Source organism: Tamandua tetradactyla, chromosome 1 (assembly GCF_023851605.1).
Source record: "Tamandua tetradactyla isolate mTamTet1 chromosome 1, mTamTet1.pri, whole genome shotgun sequence".
Taxonomy (NCBI): domain Eukaryota; kingdom Metazoa; phylum Chordata; class Mammalia; order Pilosa; family Myrmecophagidae; genus Tamandua; species Tamandua tetradactyla.
This window is the reverse complement of record NC_135327.1, coordinates 7,642,676-7,663,695: the sequence shown is the minus strand read 5'-3', so window position 1 is coordinate 7,663,695 and position 21,020 is coordinate 7,642,676. Positions and strand designations below refer to the sequence as shown.

General features: G+C 39.5%; 1 protein-coding gene across 4 annotated transcripts in view; it reads left to right on the top strand.

The window, feature by feature from the left end:
- The window catches only part of PKIG (cAMP-dependent protein kinase inhibitor gamma), a 149,771-nt gene that overhangs the window by 86,350 nt on the left and 42,401 nt on the right, over nucleotides 1–21,020 (top strand). Inside the window, exon 1 of one of the 4 annotated variants that reach the window (XM_077168093.1) lies at nucleotides 12,756–13,056. The exons of the other annotated variants lie outside the window; for them this stretch is intronic. The gene's annotated coding sequence lies outside the window, so the exon portion shown is untranslated. Of the gene's footprint in view, nucleotides 1–12,755; nucleotides 13,057–21,020 lie in introns of those variants that run through there. 4 annotated transcript variants of the gene reach the window in all.

Sequence of the window (21,020 nt, the reverse complement as noted above, 5' to 3'; positions counted from 1 at the left end):
ATTTTCACCCTGCCCTCTCCACCCTCCCTAATTCTCATTCATCTCACACACACACAGAGACACAAAACACACACCACCCCTAAGCCCATGTCCATTGCTTTTGCTGTTTGGGATTTTATTAGTCAGATTTCAGTTAGGTTCAGAGAAACAGGGTAAAAAGCAATAATCGTTTAAAAAAAGATAGAAGTTTACTTACTCTTTGCAATCAGGAATCCAGATTTAACTAGTCCTAGGCTGATTTTGCTTTCCATGGAGTCAAGGATCCCAGTGTCTTCTCTTTGGTTGCTCTGCCTTTCATGGCTGCCATGCCTATGAGGTGCCATACCTAAGGTCACCTCATGGTCCAAGACTTAGAGCCCCAGCGTTTAAGTCCGTATTCCACCAGCAGGAAGGAGGATGAAAAAAAGAAGGGTGCTCTGTTCCTTTAAGATACTCCTGAAAGTTGCAGGCAACCCTTGCACTCCTGTTGGTCACAACTCCCCACAGCTCAAGGGAGGTTGTGAATTGTGGTCCTTATTCTGAGCAGCTCTGTTATCAGCTAAAAATCAGGAATCTGTTTTTGAGGGAAAAGAGATGTATTGCGGGATAAACAGTAGTACCCCCTACCACAATGATTTACTCTTGTTTTTACTTCTTTTGATATTTTATTGGAGTTTCCATAGGGAAATGAGGCGAAAACACTTGAGTTCCATATTATCTTAGACTGGATGGTAATAGCTAACATATATCTAGCTTTTACCGTGGGATAGTTGCCAAAGCTATGTAAATGCCTTCCATATATCTGGAGTCATCCAAGTCTCAGAGGTCCTCTGCTACATTGCCTATTCTCTTACCTCATTCAGAACTTTGCTTAAATGTTACCTCTTCAGAGAGGCCTGGCGATATCTTTTCTAAAATAGTGGCTCTCTTATTCTCTATCTCCTTACCCTGCCTTATTTTTCAGCATAGCACTTATCACTAACTTTTATTATATTTTATATTTACTTATTGCCTCTCTCCCCGTTGGAGTATAAGCTCCAGGAGGGCCAAGTCTTTAGCTGCTTTGCTCACCACTGGATCCCTAGCACCAAGAACAGTGTTGGTAGTGTTTTAAAAATTATTTTGTTATATCTGCTAATCCCCACAACAACACTATGAGAAAATTAGAGAAATTAAGTAACTTGGCCCAGGTTGCACAGGTTACTAAGAGGCAAGATTTAGACCTGGTCTTTGCTTCCTTATTAGGGATCGTTTTGTTTTGTTTAAATATATTTTTATTGAGAACTCTTCACACATGTAGAATCCACCCATAGTATACGATCAGTAGCTCACAGTATCATCACATAGTTGTATATTCATCACCGTGATCATTTTTAGAGCATTTACATCACTCCAGAAAAAGACATAAAAAGGAAAAAAAAAAAACTCATATATCCCATACCCCTTACCCCTCTGTCTCATTGACCTCCGGTATTTCAACTACCCATTTTTTACCCTTTATCCTCCACTATTATTTATTTATTTATTATCCTTATTTTTTTTTAACTCATCTATCCATACCCTGGATAAAAGGAGCATCAGACACAGAGTTTTCACAATCACATGGTCACATTGTAAAAGCTATATAGTTATACAGTCATCTTCAAGAATTCAGACTACTGGAACACATTTCAGAAGTTTCATGTGCTTCCCTCTAGCCACTCCAATATACCATAAACTAAAAGGAATATCTATACAATGCGTAAGAATAACCTCCAGGATAACCTCTTGACTCTGTATGAAATCTCTCACCCACTGAAACTTTGTCTCATTTCTCTCTTCTCCCTTTTGGTCAAGAAGGCTTTCTCAATCCCATGATGTCAGGTCCCAGTTCATTCCTGGAGGCATGTCCCATGTTGCCAGGAAGATTTATACCTCTGGGAGTCATGTCCCACATAGGGAGAAAGTTAGTGAGATTACCTGCCGAGTTGGCTTAGAGAGAGAGAGAGGCCCCACATCTGAGCAACAAAAGAGGCTCTCTGGGGTGACTCTTAGGCATAATTATAAGTGGGCTTTGCTTCTCCTTTCAGGAATAAGCTTCATAGGGGAGAGCCCCAAGAATAGGGCTCAGTCTATTGAATTGGTTGTCCCTACTGCTTGCCAGAATATCAGGAATTTCCCAGATGGGAAAGTTTAATATTTCCTCCTTTCTCCCCAGTCCCCGAAGGGGACTTTGCAAATACTTTTTTTGTTTTCTGCCCATGTTCCTCTGGGATCTATATCAGGGCATCACACTAACCTGTATAGACCAACAAGATCTCACACCTTATTCAGGATTCCATGTAATTATGGTATTCAAATAAACTGACCATACAAGTTAAATTAGATAATATGTATAAATGAGCTAGACTTAACAGACATTTATAGGACATTACATCCCACAACAGCAAGATACACCTTTTTTTCAAGTGCTCATGGATCATTCTCAAAGATAGACCATATGCTGGGTCACAAAGCAGGTCTTAAAAAATTTAAAAAGATTGAAATCGTACACAACATTTTCTCGGATCATAAAGGAATGAAGTTGGAAATCAATAATAGGCGGAGTGCCAGAAAATTCACAAATACGTGGAGGCTCAACAACACACTCTTAAACAACAAGTGGGTCAAAGAAGAAATTGCAAGAGAAATTAGTAAATACCTAGAGGCGAATGAAAATGAAAACACAACATATCAAAACTTATGGGACGCAGCAAAGGCGGTGCTAAGAGGGAAATTTATTGCCCTAAATGCCTTTATCAGAAAAGAAGAAAAGGCAAAAATTCAAGAATTAACTGTCCACTTGGAAGAACTGGAGAAAGAACAGCAAACTAATCCCAAAGCAAGCAAAAGGAAAGAAATAACAAAGATTAGAGCAGAAATAAATGAAATTGAAAACATGAAAACAATAGAGAAAATCAATAAGACCAGAAGTTGGTTCTATGAGAGAATCAATAAGATTGATGGGCCCTTAGCAAGATTGACAAAAAGAAGAAGAGAGAGGATGCAAATAAATAAGATCAGAAATGGAAGAGGAGACATAACTACTGACCTCACAGAAATAAAGGAGGTAATAACAGGATACTATGAACAACTTTATGCTAATAAATACAACAATTTAGATGAAATGGATGGGTTCCTGGAAAGACATGAACAACCAACTTTGACTCAAGAAGAAATAGATGACCTCAACAAACCAATCACAAGTAAAGAGACTGAATTAGTCATTCAAAAGCTCCCTAAAAAGAAAAGTCCAGGACCAGACAGCTTCACATGTGAATTCTATCAAACATTCCAGAAAGAATTAGTACCAACTCTCCTCAAACTCTTCAAAAAAATCGAAGTGGAGGGAAACCTACCTAATTCATTCTATGAAGCCAACATCACCCTCATACCAAAACCAGGCAAAGATATTACAAAAAAAGAAAACTACAGACCAATCTCTCTAATGAATATAGATGCAAAAATCCTCAATAAAATTCTAGCAAATCGTATCCAACAACACATTAAAAGAATTATACATCATGACCAAGTAGGATTCATCCCAGGTATGCAAGGATGGTTCAACATAAGAAAATCAATTAATGTAATACACCATATCAACAAATCAAAGCAGAAAGATCACATGATCATCTCAATTGATGCAGAGAAGGCATTTGACAAGATTCAACATCCCTTCCTGTTGAAAACACTTCAAAAGATAGGAATACAAGGGAACTTCCTTAAAATGATAGAGGGAATATATGAAAAACCCACAGCTAATATCATCCTCAATGGGGAAAAATTGAAAACTTTCCCCCTAAGATCAGGAACAAGACAAGGATGTCCACTATCACCACTATTATTCAACATTGTGTTGGAAGTTCTAGCCAAAGCAATTAGACAAGAAAAAGAAATACAAGGCATCAAAATTGGAAAGGAAGAAGTAAAACTATCACTGTTTGCAGACGATATGATACTATATGTCGAAAACCCGGAAAAATCCACAACAAAATTACTAGAGCTAATAAATGAGTACAGCAAAGTAGCAGGTTACAAGATCAACATTCAAAAATCTGTAGCATTTCTATACACTAGTAATGAACAAGCTGAGGGGGAAATCAAGAAACAAATCCCATTTACAATCGCAACTAAAAGAATAAAATACCTAGGAATAAATTTAACTAAAGAGACAAAAAACCTATATAAAGAAAACTACAAAAAACTGCTAAAAGAAATCACAGAAGACCTAAATAGATGGAAGGGCATACCATGTTCATGGATTGGAAGACTAAATATAATTAAGATGTCAATCCTACCTAAACTGATCTACAGATTCAATGCAATACCAATCAAAATCCCAACAACTTATTTTTCAGAATTAGAAAAACCAATAAGCAAATTTATCTGGAAGGGCAGGTTGCCCCGAATTGCTAAAAACATCCTGAGGAAAAAAAACAAAGCTGGAGGTCTCGCGATGCCGGACTTTAAGGCATATTATGAAGCCACAGTGGTCAAAACAGCATGGTATTGGCATAAAGATAGAAATATCAACCAATGGAATCGAATAGAGTGCTCAGATATAGACTCTCTCATCTATGGACATTTGATCTTTGATAAGGCAGTCAAGCCAACTCATCTGGGACAGAACAGTCTCTTCAATAAATGGTGCCTAGAGAACTGGATATCCATATGTAAAAGAATGAAAGAAGACCCGTATCTCACACCTTATACAAAAGTTAACTCAAAATGGGTCAAAGATCTAAACATTAGGTCTAAGACCATAAAACAGTTAGAGGAAAATGTAGGGAGATATCTTATGAATCTTACAACTGGAGGTGGTTTTATGGACCTTAAACCTAAAGCAAGAGCACTGAAGAAGGAAATAAATAAATGGGAGCTCCTCAAAATTAAACACTTTTGTGCATCAAAGAACTTTATCAAGAGAGTAGAAAGACAGCCTACACAATGGGAGATAATATTTGGAAATGACATATCAGATAAAGGTCTAGTATCCAGAATTTATAAAGAGATTGTTCAACTCAACAACAAAAAGACAGCCAACCCAATTACAAAATGGGAAAAAGACTTGAACAGACACTTACCAGAAGAGGAAATACGGATGGCCAAGAGGCACATAAAGAGATGCTCAATGTCCCTGGCCATTAAAGAAATGCAAATCAAAACCACAATGAGATATCATCTCACACCCACCAGAATGGCCATTATCAACAAAACAGAAAATGACAAGTGCTGGAGAGGATGTGGAGAAAGAGGCACACTTATCCACTGTTGGTGGGAATGTCAAATGGTGCAACCACTGTGGAAGGCAGTTTGGCGGTTCCTCAAAAAGCTAAATATAGAATTGCCACACGACCCAGCGATACCATTGCTAGGTATCTACTCAAAGGACTTAAGGACAAAGACACAAACGGACTTTTGCACACCAATGTTTATAGCAGCGTTATTTACAATTGCAAAGAGATGGAAACAGCCAAAATGTCCATCAACAGAAGAATGGCTAAACAAACTGTGGTATATACATACGATGGAATATTATGCAGCTTTAAGACAAGATAAACTTATGAAGCATGTAATAACATGGATGGACCTGGAGAACATTATGCTGAGGAGTCCAGCCAAAAACTAAAGGACAAATACTGTATGGTCCCACTGATGTGAACGGACATTCGAGAATAAACTTGAAATATGTCATTGGTAAAAAAAAAAAAAAAAAAAAAAAAATTTAGATAATATGCTACCCAAAATATATATTTTGCACCAAATATGCATCTCTCCCTGTGCTGGTTTGAAAGGAAGTATGCCACCTAGAAAAGCCATGTTTTAATGAAAATCCCATTTCATAAAGGTAGAATAATCCCTATTCAATACTGTATGTGTGAAATTGTAATCAGATCATCTCCCTGGATGATGTGATTTAGTCAACAGTGGTTGTCAGGCTGGATTAAGTGATGACATGTCTCCACCCATTTGGGTGGGTCTTGTTTGGTTTATTGGAGTCCTATAAAAGAGGAAACATTTTGGAGAATGGGAGATTCAGAGAGAGCAGAGCAGAATGACATAGCCATGAGAAGCAGAGTCCATCAGCCAGCAACCTTTGGAGATGATGAAGGAAAATGCCTCCCAGGGTGCTTCATGAAACAGGAAGCCAGGAGAAGAAGCTAGCAGATGATGCTGTGTTCGCCATGTGCCCTTCCAGGTGAGAGAGGAACCCTGACCGTGTTCACCATATGCCTTTCCAGATGAGAGAGAAACTCTGTGCTTACCATGTGCCCTTCCACTTGAGAGAGAAACCGTGAACTTCATCAGCCTTCTTGAACCAAGGTATCTTTCCCTGGATGCCTTTGATTGGACATTTCTATAGACTTGTGTTAATTGGGACATTTTCTCGGCCTTAGAACTGTAAACTAACAATTTATTAAATTCCCCCTTTTAAATGCCATTCTGTTTCTGGTATTTTGCATTCTGGCAGCTAGCAAACTAGAACACTCCCTTTCTGACCAGGGACTCTTAATCACCATGCACTGTTGCTCTTACTTGTCAAAGAAATGTCTGGTACTAACATGTTTCTGATGCTCACAATTTGACCTTGGGTAACTGTGTCCTCTGTCTGGATGATAAACCAGAAGACCTAGCTACACTTAAGTCTCTGAAGCAAATCAGAGATGAGAAGAAGGCCCTATTCTTACAGCATGCTGTTGCTATACTGCACAGCTGGACCACACAGTATTTAGGTATTTGTTTGTTCGTTTAGAACATATTTATATTGTTTCCTATTTAATGCCAGACACCATTCTAGGCACTTGGGATAAATTTATCCATGAACAAGGGAGACATGTTGTTGACCCCCTGGGAGCTTACAGTCTGTCAGGGCAACACATATAACACAAACTTATAAGATCGTTTCCTGAAGGTTATGAGGAGAATAGAAGGAGGCATGGGACGTGTAGAGCAGAGGCAGTAAATGGGTCACGGGCAGGGAAGGCCTCCCTTTGGAGGGACACTGAATCTGCCACCCAATGACTGAATAGGAGTTAACCAGATCATCAGGGAAGGGCTGGTCAGATGTATATTTCAAAGTGCAGTGGCAAAGAAGAGAGCCTGATGCCTATAGAAGGTCTCCTGCTGCTAGAGCACCAGGCTATACCACCTTGGGAGAGCCCAGGAAGTCAAACAGTAGAAAAAGCAGCCAGTTATATTCCAGAACCAAAAAATATATATCGAACGTTTCTTGGTTATCTTTTGTGAAGTTGACTCCCTCCCACTTTCATTTATACCCCTATCCTGTCTCCAAAATGACTTTGGTTTCTGACTTCCAAACATAGCTTTGAGTGTAAATGTACTTCTGTCTCTGGGTCCACACACCAGGAGGTTTACTGGGTTGTTTTGGGGTGGTGGGATGATGGATGACTTCCTTCCTATTTTTTATAATAAGCAATTATTATTATAATTAGCAAGAAAAAAAACTACCATTATATATAAATTCTCAGTCCGTCTGCTTCTCAATGAATTATGTCTAGAAAAATTGTGGCCCTTTTAGCTGTATGACCTAATGAATAAATGAGTTTGAAATGGCATGAAAATCAAAACCCTGTCTTTGTTAGAGTAAAGATCTAATTGCATTTCTTTTTTTTGTGGGGTGGAGGGCTGCTGTAGTGCATGGTCCGGGAATCAAACCCAGGTCTCCCACATGGAAGGTGAACATTCTACCACTAAACCACTGGTGCACCCTTTAATTGCATTTTATATCAACTGTTTGGACTGGAAGGTGGCTAGTAGTGATCAGAATTTGTTCATTCATACACTTCTTTCCACAGATATCTATCAATTACTAATTGATCAGGTTACTTAGTTGATCTGTCTGAAATGTCCTCATGTGTCAAATGGAATAATTTGAATCCCTCATAGGGATTATTGTGGTTATTAAATGAGGTGATTGATATAAAGTATTTAGAATAGTGTCTAGCATATGGTAAATAGTCAATAAAAGTTGGTTCTGCTTTTGTTTATAGATTTCCTTATTTTAATATGTGTCTCAATATATACAAAATGCCAGTAAATTAAACATAGGTCTTTTCCTTTAGAAGCTGGAATTCTAGCAGAGGAATAAGATCTGCCTGAAATAAATATTCCTCAAAAGAGAAAAGGTTAAATCTCTTAAGAGAGAAACATAAAGTTCTAAAGAAATTTAGAGGGAGAGACCCTTCCAGATTGAGCAGGGGTGAGAATTGAGTCTGGGCGTTGCTGCAAAGGGGCTGTTTGAGCCCTCAAAACAACTTTGCTTGTTTAAGCAGCCAAAGTTTCCTTTATCCTTAGATGGAGCCAACACTGCAGGGATCTGCCAAGTTTCCTGTAGGTAAGCTCTTTGAAAAGCAGTAGAACAAGGGGATGGAGAATACAGGCTGGAGCCCACACAGTCCGGGGTTAGAGCACAGCCGCTACCACTTTCTTCAGTGAACCTCTAAGCAGGTGGTTCAGCCTCCCCATGCATCTTTCCCCTAATGTAAAATGGGAACATTAATAATTCGTCCTGCATTTGACTGTTGTGAGGATTGTATGAAGTGGTGTTTCTAGAGTTCGCAGCACACAGTGTGCATGTGATACCAGTCTACAAAGTATCTACTGTTGTCAGTTATAACAAGGGTATTATTCTCTTCCCTTGGAGAATCACTCAATCGGCAATGCAAGTGCTACAAAATGTATGTGGTTGAAGAGAGTGACATCCTGTTTAAGATGACTCTAAGAACTGAGGGTGAAATCAGTCAACTGATCTGTCAAGAGCCCAGCTTCATTTCCTGATGCCTACTCCTGCTTCTGGAGTCAAACAATACTCCTGGCCTCCAGTCCCTCCAGACTGCCAGCTCTTGGTGGGCTTTTGCTCATTACTTACTCGTCATGACATTCTGGAGAAATACGGGGCCGCTTTTCTGACTTGTTGGCATTCTTGACTTACTCATTCACTGTCATACCATCCTCAGGGCAGAGGATGGTGAAACTGAGTCAGAATTAGAATTTAATGTCTTTGCTATTAGGATACTGCAGTTTATTTTTGCCAGTACTTTTTAAATTTGTAGTAATCCACACAAAAGCCTTGTAGGGTAGATGCTGCTATTCTCATTTTACGTTCGAGAACCACCAAAGCATGGGGAAGTTAAACAGCTTGCCCAAGGTCACATACAGCTAGAGGGTCCAGAAACAGGAAAAAAATCTTTCTATCCTAGCAGTTATCTGCTGCTCTCCATGGGTTACCAGCCTGGTGGGTTTTTTTTATCCTGCTCTAGTCCTATACCAATTTGTTAAAAAGCCTGCCCCATGGCAAACTCTCCTAATACAGTCTTTTGTTTGGGCCTTTCCTGATTAGTAGCAACGTTTTCTGAGAGTTAATTAAAATTCTTGTTAAATCACAAACTGCCAGGGTCCAACCCTCACCTATAAATAGCTTCTTTTCAAGGGACCTCTAATCTCAACTCCCCATCCAAGTAACTCTAAGACAGTATCAGATCTCCCCAGGTTTGGGAGGGGCCGTTGAAGCCCAGACTTGCTTCAGACTATGCAGTATTTTGGTAGCAAAACATACACACAGCCCTCTTGAATCCTGTGGTCTGACATGTTTCTTTTAAGCAACAGCACTAGCATTGCTAGTGTGTTAGTGTCTAGGCCACAGATTGCCCCGTGTTCTGACTGAGCCCAGGATAACTCTCCTACTGCTTACCTTTGTCCATTTTTTTTTTTAAATAGGAGTTTAGCTTCTTTTTCTTTTTTTAATAATTTTTTATTTTATTTTTTTAAATACCAAAAAAATCACCAAACGCAAACATTCCTATTTTGATCATTCCGTTCTACATATATAATCATTAATTCACAATATCATCACATAGTTGCATATTCATCATCATGATCATTTCTTGGAATATTTGCATCTATTCAGAAAAAGAAATAAAACGAAAACAGAAAAATAATTATACATACCATACCCCTTACCCCTCCCTTTCATTGATCACTAGCATTCCAAGCTAAATTTATTTTAACATTTGTTCCCCCTATTATTTATTTTTATTCCATATATTCTACTCCTCTGTTGACAAGGTAGAGAAAAGGAGCATCAGACACAAGGTTTCCACAATCACACAGTCACATTGTGAAAGCTATATCATTATACAATCATCTTCAAGAAACGTGGCTGTGGAGCACAGCTCTACATTTTCAGGCAGTTCCCTCCAGCCTCTCCATTACCTCTCGACTCTGTTTGGAATCTCTCAGCCATTGACAGTTTGTCTCATTTCACTCTTCCCCTTTTTGGTCAAGAAGGTTTCTCAATCCCTTGATGCTGAGTCTCAGCTCATTCTAGGATTTCTGTCTCACATTGCCAGGAAGGTCCACACCCCTGGAAGTCATGTCCCATGTAGACAGGGGGAGGGTGGTGAGTTTGCTTGTTGTGTTGTCTGGAGAGAGAGGCCCCATCTGAGCAACAAAAGAGGTTCTCTTGGGGGTGACTCTTAGGCCTAATTTTAAGTAGGCTTGACTTATCCTTTGTGGGGTTAAGTTTCATATGAACAAACCCTAAGACTGGGGGCTATAGCTTTGGTTGTCCACACTGCTTGTGAGAATATCAAGAATTCAACTTGGGGAAGTTGAATTTTCTCCCTTTCTCACCATTCCCCCAAGGGGAGTTTGCAAATACTTTTTTATTCACTGATCAAATCACTCTGGGATTTATCGGCGCATCACTGTGGACAAACCAACAAAATAAATGCACTAAGTCAAAATGTAAATTTTGTACCAAATAAACATGTTTTGCTTTAGTCTCACACATAAGTTGAAAATTTTAAATATTAATTACCATCTATTTTCAGTATCCTGCAGTAATGACATTCCTTTGTTCTTCTTCATGCAAAAATATTTTTTAAATTTGTACATTTAGTCACTATCATTATACACTCTAGGCATTATACTATCTCAGTCTTTATCGTCTTTCTTTCTGATTTCATTTGTGCCCCAGCCCTCCTCCCTCTATCATTCTCACATTCAGCTTCATTCAGTGTTTTAACATAATTGTATTACAGTTAGGTAGTATTGTGCTGTCCATTTCTGAGTTTTTACAATCAGTCCTGTTGTACAATCTGTATCCCTTCAGCTCCAATTACCCATTATCTTACCCTATTTCTATCTCCTGTTGGTCTGATACCAACGAAATTCTCCAAGTTTATTCACTAATGTCAGTTCATATCAGTGAGACAATACAGTATTTGTCCTTTTGTTTCTGGCTAATCTCACTCATTAGCTTGTTTTTCTAAGTGGGTATGAACCTGTTTAGAATTAAGAGAACTAAGCTTAGTGGAGTAAAATCACTTTGAGAAGTGGCATTTGGTATGTATGTGGCATGTGTTTTGATCTAGTCAGGAGACTTACTTTCTAATTCTGGCCCTTTCATTTTCAGCTGTGTGACCTTGGCCATGGCAGTTAACTTCCCTGTGTTTTGTTTTCCTATCCAGGAAAAAGAGATTAGTATTTATGCTCCTGGGTACCTAATAGTCCTAAAAGTGTTATGAGAATCAAATGAGATTATGTTCAGTGATGAGAACATTTACTATATGCCACATACATTCAATTCCATTACAAATGTAATCTCATTTAATTCTTACATTCTGAAAATGGAGGTACTAGTATTCCATTTTACAGTTGAAAAAACTTAAATTTAGAGAAGTCAGTCACACAGGATTCAGAGCCACATCCCCAGCTCCCAAATTGATGCTCATATCCCAGCTTCCCATTTGTACAAAAAAGTAGAGAGGTTTTATGTGTCTTTACCTTTAAGTACTCTACAAATGCAATGTCTCTTAACCATATTATCTTGTAATCACTTCTGTTCCATGTTAGTCCCAAAGGACAGTTACATTCTCTTGCTTGTTTATCTTATCTAGTAGTTTATGCTGCCTCTTTTCATGTCCCTCAGGACTTGTTCAGAAAATTCTTTTGAGTTTTCTCCCAGAGATACTGTGTAGCTCCTTCATAAAGAGGGTTAAAGGAGCCAGCCCAGCTGAGCCTGGTATCTTGGGCAGTGGCCTCTGGCCACACCAGGGTTCTTTCTTTCCTCAAGCGTGTACCTATTCCGTGTTTAGTAAATTGCCTTATATCGCATTTGTTGATTAATTCCTCAGTCAGATTTATTCCTCAGATAGAGGAATTCCTCAGTCAAGGAATATCAGAAGAAACACCAAAGCCATCATTGTGTTGATGAGGAAACAGAGGGAGGTGACTTGCTTGAGGCCATTCATCCAGCTAGACTGGAACCCAGTTCTCCTCTCATATGTCATCTTCCCTAAATGGAAGACAAATTCCCTTTCTGTGCTCAGTTGTACCCAGGAATCATTATAGAGAAGTTAAATAACTTGGAAATTTTGGCAGTAAGAAAGAGATGGAGATGGGTGGGGTACAGATCTTTCTCTTAACTAGTATATTATACAATATGGAATAGTATAACTAGTATGTTAAACCAAAGAAATTAATTAAAATACAGCTAAGCAAACTAAATAGCTTACAGTCAGCAGTCACTGAGATGCAAATGGATTTACGCTGGGAGCCCTGGCTGAGTGAGTGTTTAGGAAGCCTTTTGTCACTAAGGCTGCAGTGTTGAAAATTGAAGGAAGGATGTTAAGCAAATGTGACCGGCCTGGGATGCAGTTTCACCCCCTGGCTCATTGTCCAAAGGAAATGGATCTCTCTCGTGGACAGAGAGGTGGAAGCTGAGCAAATGAGTCGAGTGGCTGACATCATCAGGGCAAGTTTTGGATTACCACAAATGGGGACTGACTTGGCCTGAGATGCTGGGAACCACCCACTAAAACCTTGAAGTGCATTTCATTTAGGATACCACAGACCAGAGAGAGAGAGAGAAAGGAAGAAGGAAAGAAAGAAAGAGAGCAAGGGAGAATTCTGCCTGCACCCATCGACTTGGTCTGCCAATCTTACCTCACCCTCAAAAGGGGGCAAATTCTGTTTTCTTAAATTCTTCCACTCTTCTGACCCAGGACCTGGACCTTGGGAAAACTCTTTGCTTTTGTAAGTAGAATTTCACTCTCCTCTTCCATTCCCACCCTCAGGGAGAAACAGAACTCTTTGGAGGGCTTGTTTTCCATCCAGTTGGTCACAAAGTGTCTATTTTTATATAATGATATATGTGGGCTTGTGCTGAAAATCATGGCTTTGTCTGAAACTCTTTAGGGCTAAGTGTCAGAGCCTTAAGTCTCCCAGATGGTCTCCATTCAAATGCTCTTTTACTTTTTTTTTATTGGAGAAATGAAAATATTCTAAAATTGCTCTTTTACTTTTTACGCAAAGAACCTTAACACAATATTTACTGCCTTTAAATCAGCTCCTTGTCCCTAATGTAGATAAAGAAATAAATCCACCCTTAGAAATTGGTGTTTAGAAAACATTTTTTCCCCTAGTTACAGTGTTGGCAGAAATTCCATAAATGTCTTTGAAAGTGAAAATTACCCCTATCTTCCCCTCATAAATAATAAGTTTGATATTTTAAATTTAAGATATAGATATGGTTAGATTTCATGACACATCATGTATAACCCTAGTGCTGCTTTAGCTGTGTGAACTCTGAGATGGAAAGAGGGGCTAGAAATCTTTAACTTTGGCTTTGTGATCTTTTTATTGCTTCCTATAAAAAATTGCTGTTTATTTCTAAAAAATAAACACATATGTGAACCCTTGGGCGTTTTATTTGTGGGTGTCTTGTTTCCGAATTTTAAACCAACCAGCAACTTTGTGCAGAGAGGAAGGGGGGGCCTTGTTGCTTCCAGCCCCTCATGAGTGGGTGTCTGAGCTGAGAGTTCTTGGGAGGCATAAATATGATCCGTGGCTTGTAGCATGCTGTGTCCTCTCCCTCTGCTAGCAGGTTAACTATATTTGAAAAGTTAAAAGGGAAGACTTAATCTTAAAAAAAAAAAAAAGCCATTTGCTTTCAGAAGGGCCACCCAAGGAAACTTTATGACCCTGGGCAAGTGTTTCACACTCTGGGCCTTGACTACCTCCTTTGTACCTAAATGAGGGGGCAAAACTAGATGATCTGTGTATTTCTAAATCAGCTAGAAACAAACCATCCGTATTTATTTCCCCTTTGAGGAGGACCTGTATGGCTTGAGGAGTAAATTCCCCTTGGTTTTCAGTATCCAACAGTGGCTAAAAACTGGTGCCAATAGGACAATTAAAAGAGGACAAAAATAACCAGTATTAAGCTACTTCTTTGCTTTTATGTTTTTCTCAGATTTGGTGTTCTTGAGGAAAGAGAAAAACAGTCTCAGTGTGGGTTGTTGTGTGTATGTGTGCATGTATATTGGGGAGGGAGAAGAAAAAAATTAACATTGTTCACCTTTAAGTGCTAGGCCTTATGTAATGCTCAAGCCTCTACATAACACTAGGAGGTCAGTATTCTCTTACCTCATTGTCTGAGGGTAAATCTTCGCTATGTATTCCCATACTATCCTGCAGTCCTTCATACTGTTTATCTAAACTGTATTTAGATGAGTATTAGCATAATTTTGGCTCACTCTCTTCGCTAGACTGTACACCCTCTCCTATGTCTAGTCTATTGCTATTCTCAGTTGCCTAATACAAGGTACAGAGCATACACATCAATTTTAACTTAAAGCCCACCATACTACTACTTACTTAGCAATAGAAAGAGAGAAAAGTAAGGAATTCTCTTTGTCCAGTTATTTGCCTTCCTTTACCTTCATTTAAACTAGACATGGCCTCCTTAGCTTAGGAAAAGGGATGGCCATAGCCTAAGTACAAAAAAAAAAGCCAAGGAAATAATTATCAAAACTTGGATTTTGAGTTTCTAAGTTTCCAGGTCCTGGTAATTTAAGGACTGAGACCCTAACCCTCAGGAAGCTGTGGTATTTAAAAACTGTTTGAATTAAGATACTGGTTAAGGGAGAGGGTTCTCAAAGCCCCTTGGTACAGCTGCAGTCTTCCTCAGCAGCTAAGCCCTTTGGGGGGGGTGGGGGGGTTGCTGCTATGGAACCACCTGTGGGCAGGGCCTCCTCCTTCACCTCACCCCCAGACTCCCAAGATCTTGAGACTTCGGATAATTACAGTCTTCTTTCTTCATGCCCTGGTGGTGAAGAGGTGATGTTCTGGAAGGAAGTTTCCTGGTCCTTGTGGTCCTTGTCAGGGAGAGGTGGGTAGAAATGTGGCGGGATGCCTAGCATAGCTCAGTCAGGCCTCCATGTACAAGGTGAGGCTTTAGTTTCCTGTTTGGTGCCATCAAAGTCAGCACTGTTAACAGTGTGCTTTTCCTCATACAGCCCCTCCTCTCCCTAGCCTCTTAGATTGGGGGCAAATTGTGGAAGAGACTACTATTTCAGGAGCTCTTAGTTGGCTTTTTTTTTTAAAGAATAGTTTTAGATTTACAGAAAATTTGGGCAGAGTTGCCATATACACCTCCTAAGTCATACACAGTTTTCCCCATTATTAACCTCTTATATTAGTACGTTTGTTGCAGTTAATCAACCAGTAGTGATGCATTATTATAAATGAAACCTATACTTTAATCATACTTCCTTAGTTTTTACCTAACATGCTTTTCTGTTCCAGCATCCCACCAGGATGCCACATTACATTTAGTTGCCATGTCTCTTTCTTGGCTTTTCTATCTCCCTGAAATAAATGTCATGTACGAACTGGACTAGGGTCAGAAGTCTGAGTGTTATTTTTTTTTTTTGAGTTTGAGTTGAATTAGGTGGGGTGTGTTCTTCAGTTTATTACCTGCTGCTGTGTTCCTCCGCCTGCTCTGCTGGGCATTCCCACCTCTGTTCCTCCTGCCCCCGGCCCCTGTGGGCATTTGCATTGCAACCCCAGCATTGGTTAGTGCCTACCAATTTGTACAACCTTGCCTCAGTGTGAAACCAGGGTAGCAGATAACAGCTCTGCCCTCCACCACCTCCTAGCTGAGGAATTGTGAACAAATCTCTTCTCTTTTATAAGTTGGGGTTAACAATCATATCTACCTCAAAGGGTTACTGTTAGGATGAAATAGGGTAAGACTCGTAAAGCACTTAGTCTGTAAAAAAAATCAAATGCTCAGGGTTAGCTGTATTACAGTTTCCAATATACACAGGCCTCTGTCCCCTCAGCCATAAATGATCTTCAGGATGGTATTTGTATAAGGAAGCTGCAGTCATCTCTAAACTCTTCGATTTTGAAATTCCCAGTGATTGAACCCTGGAGCTGCCATGTGGCTCTTCAAACCAAGTTTTACCGCTATTTCCTGTCACGCAGTCAAGTGAGGCCAACATCAAATCATCCAGGCAGTGGTGAGGGCCACAATGGAAGTAGATGCCATTCTTCTGGGACCCGAGGGCCCTTATAAAGGAAGAAGCTGGTAGCAGGTGTTACTTTCTGCGTGCGAGAAGAAGCCCAGTTAACTCTGCAGAGTGTTTTCATGCAGAGCCTGAAGTGATTCCTAAGTGGAGGCAGGTGGAAAATCTAAAGTTCTTGGAAACAAGTTATTAATCATGACCCAAGGCTGAGCTCACTACCTCCTGGAAATCTTTCAGAAATGCCTTATGAAAACTGAGTACTGCTCCTTCAAAGAGTGGTTTCTTTGGAATTGCTATGCTGAGTGATTCTGAATTGCAGATTAGAACGCATCAGCTCTTACCAGAGGAAGCCAGTATTTTGTAAATTAAACGAAGCATATTTAATCTTTCAGGAAATTACTGGTCTTCCTCTTGGCTCTCCAGAACTGAATAATGAACCTTCAAGGCACCAACAAATGAAGTATTTGGTAGCTAATGCTTTCTTATTATATCCCAGAAGCCTAGGTCAGTTATTATGTATAGTACTTAATAGGTGTGGTCTCTGACGTTCAATGTTAGAATATACTGGGGTCCTCCTGGGTACTAAGCACTTGGCTTAGAGGGACAAGGGTGATTATGACTCAACCTCTGGGCTTGTGGAGTTCTCCCAGAAGTAGCAAAGATAGGTAGGTGTGGATGAGTAAGTACAATGGCATGTACAAAGTACTATGAAAAAATATGCAGAAGTGCTACAAAATGCTAGAGAAGTCAGTATCTCACAGAGGGAATGTCCTGATATCTTTTCAGTCCTTATAGCTGGGTTGATGACTACTACACTCTCCCTCCATTTCCTGACTCGATGCTTTGCCAGCCTTTGTGCTAGAGAGAAATAGTGCTGAAGCTGTCACTCCTAAAAGCTCTCACTCTTAGCAGCTTCAGAAGAATGAAAGGAACCCTTTCTCACAAAATGTAGGGCCCCACTCCAGAGGCCATTGAATCTGGAATCCCAAGTCATACTAATGAAATATAGGGCTAGGTGACTTTATAGTCTAAAGTCACCACTGGATTTTGTGTTGGTGTGTTTTAATAACAATTTTTGTGAGTTTTTCTTCTTTTTTTCTGATTACAAAGTTACAAACATGTTCACAGAAGAAAAGCTAGATAATGCAAAAAACATACTTAAAATAAATCACAATTCAATGATTTCATTTCTCTACTTTTTAAATAAGGCATGCCTGGGTCAGAGGATATGGATTTTTAAAAATATGTAATACCTATTCTGAATTTTGCTTCAGAAAGTTTCTAGCTATTTAAGTTCCCATTAGCAGTACACGAATGGGCCTGTCCCCCTAATTCTTCATCCATGTGCTACCACTGCATTTCAAGTTTAGCTCTAATTTTGGTTTCTTTCTGGGCAGAGTCTTGCGTTTGTTTGCAGAGCTCAGAGATGCTCATGTCCTGTGCCACAGTCCCCTGGAGGAAAACTACTATTTGGTTGGTTAGAGGCTGCAGACTTCATGTGTACATGTGCATGCATCTACTCTTAAGAATGTTTTCTGGGTGGGCCATAGTGGCTCAGCAGGCAGAGTTCTCACCTGCCATGCTGGAGACCTGGGTTCGTTTCCTGGTGCCTGCCCATGCAAAAAAAAGAGAATGCTTTCTGCTTTTGGCATTAAGCCAGGTGCATTATGACAAGATAAATAAGATTCAGATAACTCTAATACTTGTGGTAATGTGCCCCATGAGAGCTCCAGAGTGCTGTAGAAACCTGGAGGGAAAAAAGGAGCAGAGGTATTTGAGCCGAGCCTTCAGTTCACTTCAATAAATATTTCATGGATTCAGCCGGTGTCTGTTGAGCACCTAATGTCCATCAGGCACTGGGCAAGGTGATAGGTGAACACCATTAAATAAAACAGGCATGGTCCTTGTTCATATGAAGCAGACAGGATAAATATGGGATTGTGAAGTAAGCCATCAGGGTGAAATTTCTAAGGTGATAGAGGATATGGAGAGTGTCGTTAGGGCAGGATGTGGTGGTTAAACTGAGATGAATCAGTCCTGCCTAGGGCTAAGGGCAGAGTGGGAAAGAATAATCCAGGCAGAGGAGGTACAGTGGGAAACAGACCTGAGGCAGGAAAGTAGGGGCAGTGTTGGAGAAACTGAAAGGGACAGTGAGGGGAAGGGAGGAGAGGATGGTTAAGGCCAGGGGTAGAGTAGGGTTAAGAGCAGTAAGCAGGGCCCAAGAATGCAGGCCTCTGAGGGTGATGCTTGCTGTGTGGAGCATGGATCAGGAAACCAGGGTGGAACCAAGTGAGGAGGCTGTAGTAGTAAAGAGGAGAAATGATTTATGACAGGTAGAACCTGGGCTTGGGGTGGAGCTGGAAGAAGTGGATGGATTTGAGGTGTGGGAGGTCGAAACCTGTGGCTCTGGTCTGTTCTAGGCCCGGGGCTAGACCCTGGAGATGAAAAGTGCAGCATGCCAGGGCCTTCAAGATTTAACAGCCTTAAGGGGTAGATGGGATGTAGACAGGCCAACAAGGAGGAGCATGAGAAGGCTTCTTAAGAAAGGGGACTTCTCTTCTCTTATTTAGAAGAGTTGGCATGGAATACTACTACTCCTTGTCTAGAATTTTTCGCCAGAGGCAGAAAAGGGTATGGTAAGAATCTGTTAATCCTGAGAGCCCTTTCGATCTGTGATTTCAAACTTGAGTGCTCTGCTGGATGTGGATTCAGAGATGTGAGTTTGTACTGCAGCTCTGTCACCAACTTTGTATGACCTGAGAAAAATCCTGAACTTCTCTGGGCCTCATTTCATCTGTAAATGAGAGTGGTACTGAGCTGATCTCAAGATCATTGTGCAGCTCAAATAAGATAAGGTATCTTAAAGTACTTTGAAAAATGTGAAGTGCTGTAGAAATGGGAGGTATCATTGTTAATTATTTTATTGCGGTATTTGTTATCAATGGAATAAAGCAAAAGTTAAAAAACAGAGCATTCCACCAGGAGAGGGCATTTTAGGCATACCTGGAAGGTAAACTCAGCATACCTGGAAGGTAAACTCTGCTCACCTGGCTCTCTTGGTCTCCAAGTAGTTGCTTTGGCTTCTCTTAAATGGTCCTGGAATGCTCTGTTCCTTCAAGAACTTGTTGTGAATGTTACTCCTTGTCTTTTCTTTTTCATTTCATCCACTAGGATAATCAATTTCCTCTCCTTTATTCTTCCTTTAAAATAATTTGCATATCATCCCATTTTACTTATGTGGATTCCAGGACCCATTTGATATAGAAGCCAAAGCATCCTCTTGGAGGCCAAGAGAACCAGGTGAGCAGCAATGCTAGGTTTGCAGGGCTTTAGTTCCTGGCTGAGGGACCCTTCCGGGAAATTGGGTTTGGGGGAAGAAAGCCATAGAAAAGTCAGCAGTGGTATCCCAGATACCACCGAAACGGGAATTTTTTTCTTTTTAATATAAATGTCATAAATGCTGAGGAAGTAATGTGCTGTCCCTTGTAAAGATAAATGGGTAATATGTAACACCATTTACCAGTATTTTCTCTCTGCTCTATGTTTTTCTTTGTTGTTTTTATTTTCTTTATTAATTTTTCCCTAAAGTAATACATGTTCCTTATCATAACTAATTAAACAATTTGAAGATGTGTAAAGAAAAGGTTATCATTTCCCCCTTCCCATCTCCTTCCTTCCATTTTCATCCCTCTGAGGTAACCAGTGTCTTCAGCTTTGTGTATTCCTTTCCATTACTTTCTCCAAACTCATATTTAAATGAATATAGGGTTTGTGTATGCGTGTGGTTATTTGTTTTATCCAAAGTGGGATCTTACTTGATCCATTATTTTGCAATTGACTTTTCCCACTAATTCACTCTTTTAAATAGCTTCAGAGCTATAGATCTAGAAACCACAATTTTTTCTACCTTATTCCTTTGACAGATATTCTAGTTGTTACTGCCCCCCCCATTATAACTATTGTGGCATTAAATATCCTTGTATGCATATCCTATACTAGTGCTATAGGTTACATTTTCAAACATAGTATTGCTGGGTCAAAGGGTATATGCATTTAACATTTTAATATGTAATACCATACAATTACAAAGAGCTGTAATAATTTACACTCCCCTGAGAAATATATGACTACTTTTATTTCTTTGAACCCTTACCTTGCTTCCTCCCTTCCTCCCTCTTTCTTTCTCTTGTTTTATTTTGTGGTGGAGTTGATTAGGGAAAATGGTGTTTCATAGTTGCTTACTTTGTATATTTTTTATCACTGGTGAGATTGAGCATTGTTTCATGTTGATTTGCCATTTCATTTTCCTCTTCTGTGAATGTCCTGCTTGTTTCCCTTTACCTCTTTTTCTTAAGAGTAGTTTGCCTTTTTAAATTTTCAACAAGCTCTTTATATATTAAGGATTCCATATGTGTTGCAAATATTTTTCCTAAGCTATTAATGATTTTTTAATTTTTCTATATTTATGATATAGAAAAAGTTTAATTTTTTTCATTGTAAAATATATGTATTGCCTACTTTTCATTGTGTCTGGAATGACTTGTTTAGGAATGACTTCCCCATCTCAAAATTAAATAACTATTTTCCTAAATGTTCTAATATTTTAATTGTTTTAATTTAATCCAGAACCTTTAATTTCTTTGAAATTTGTGTTATATATAGTGAGAGGTAGTGGTTTAGCTTTGC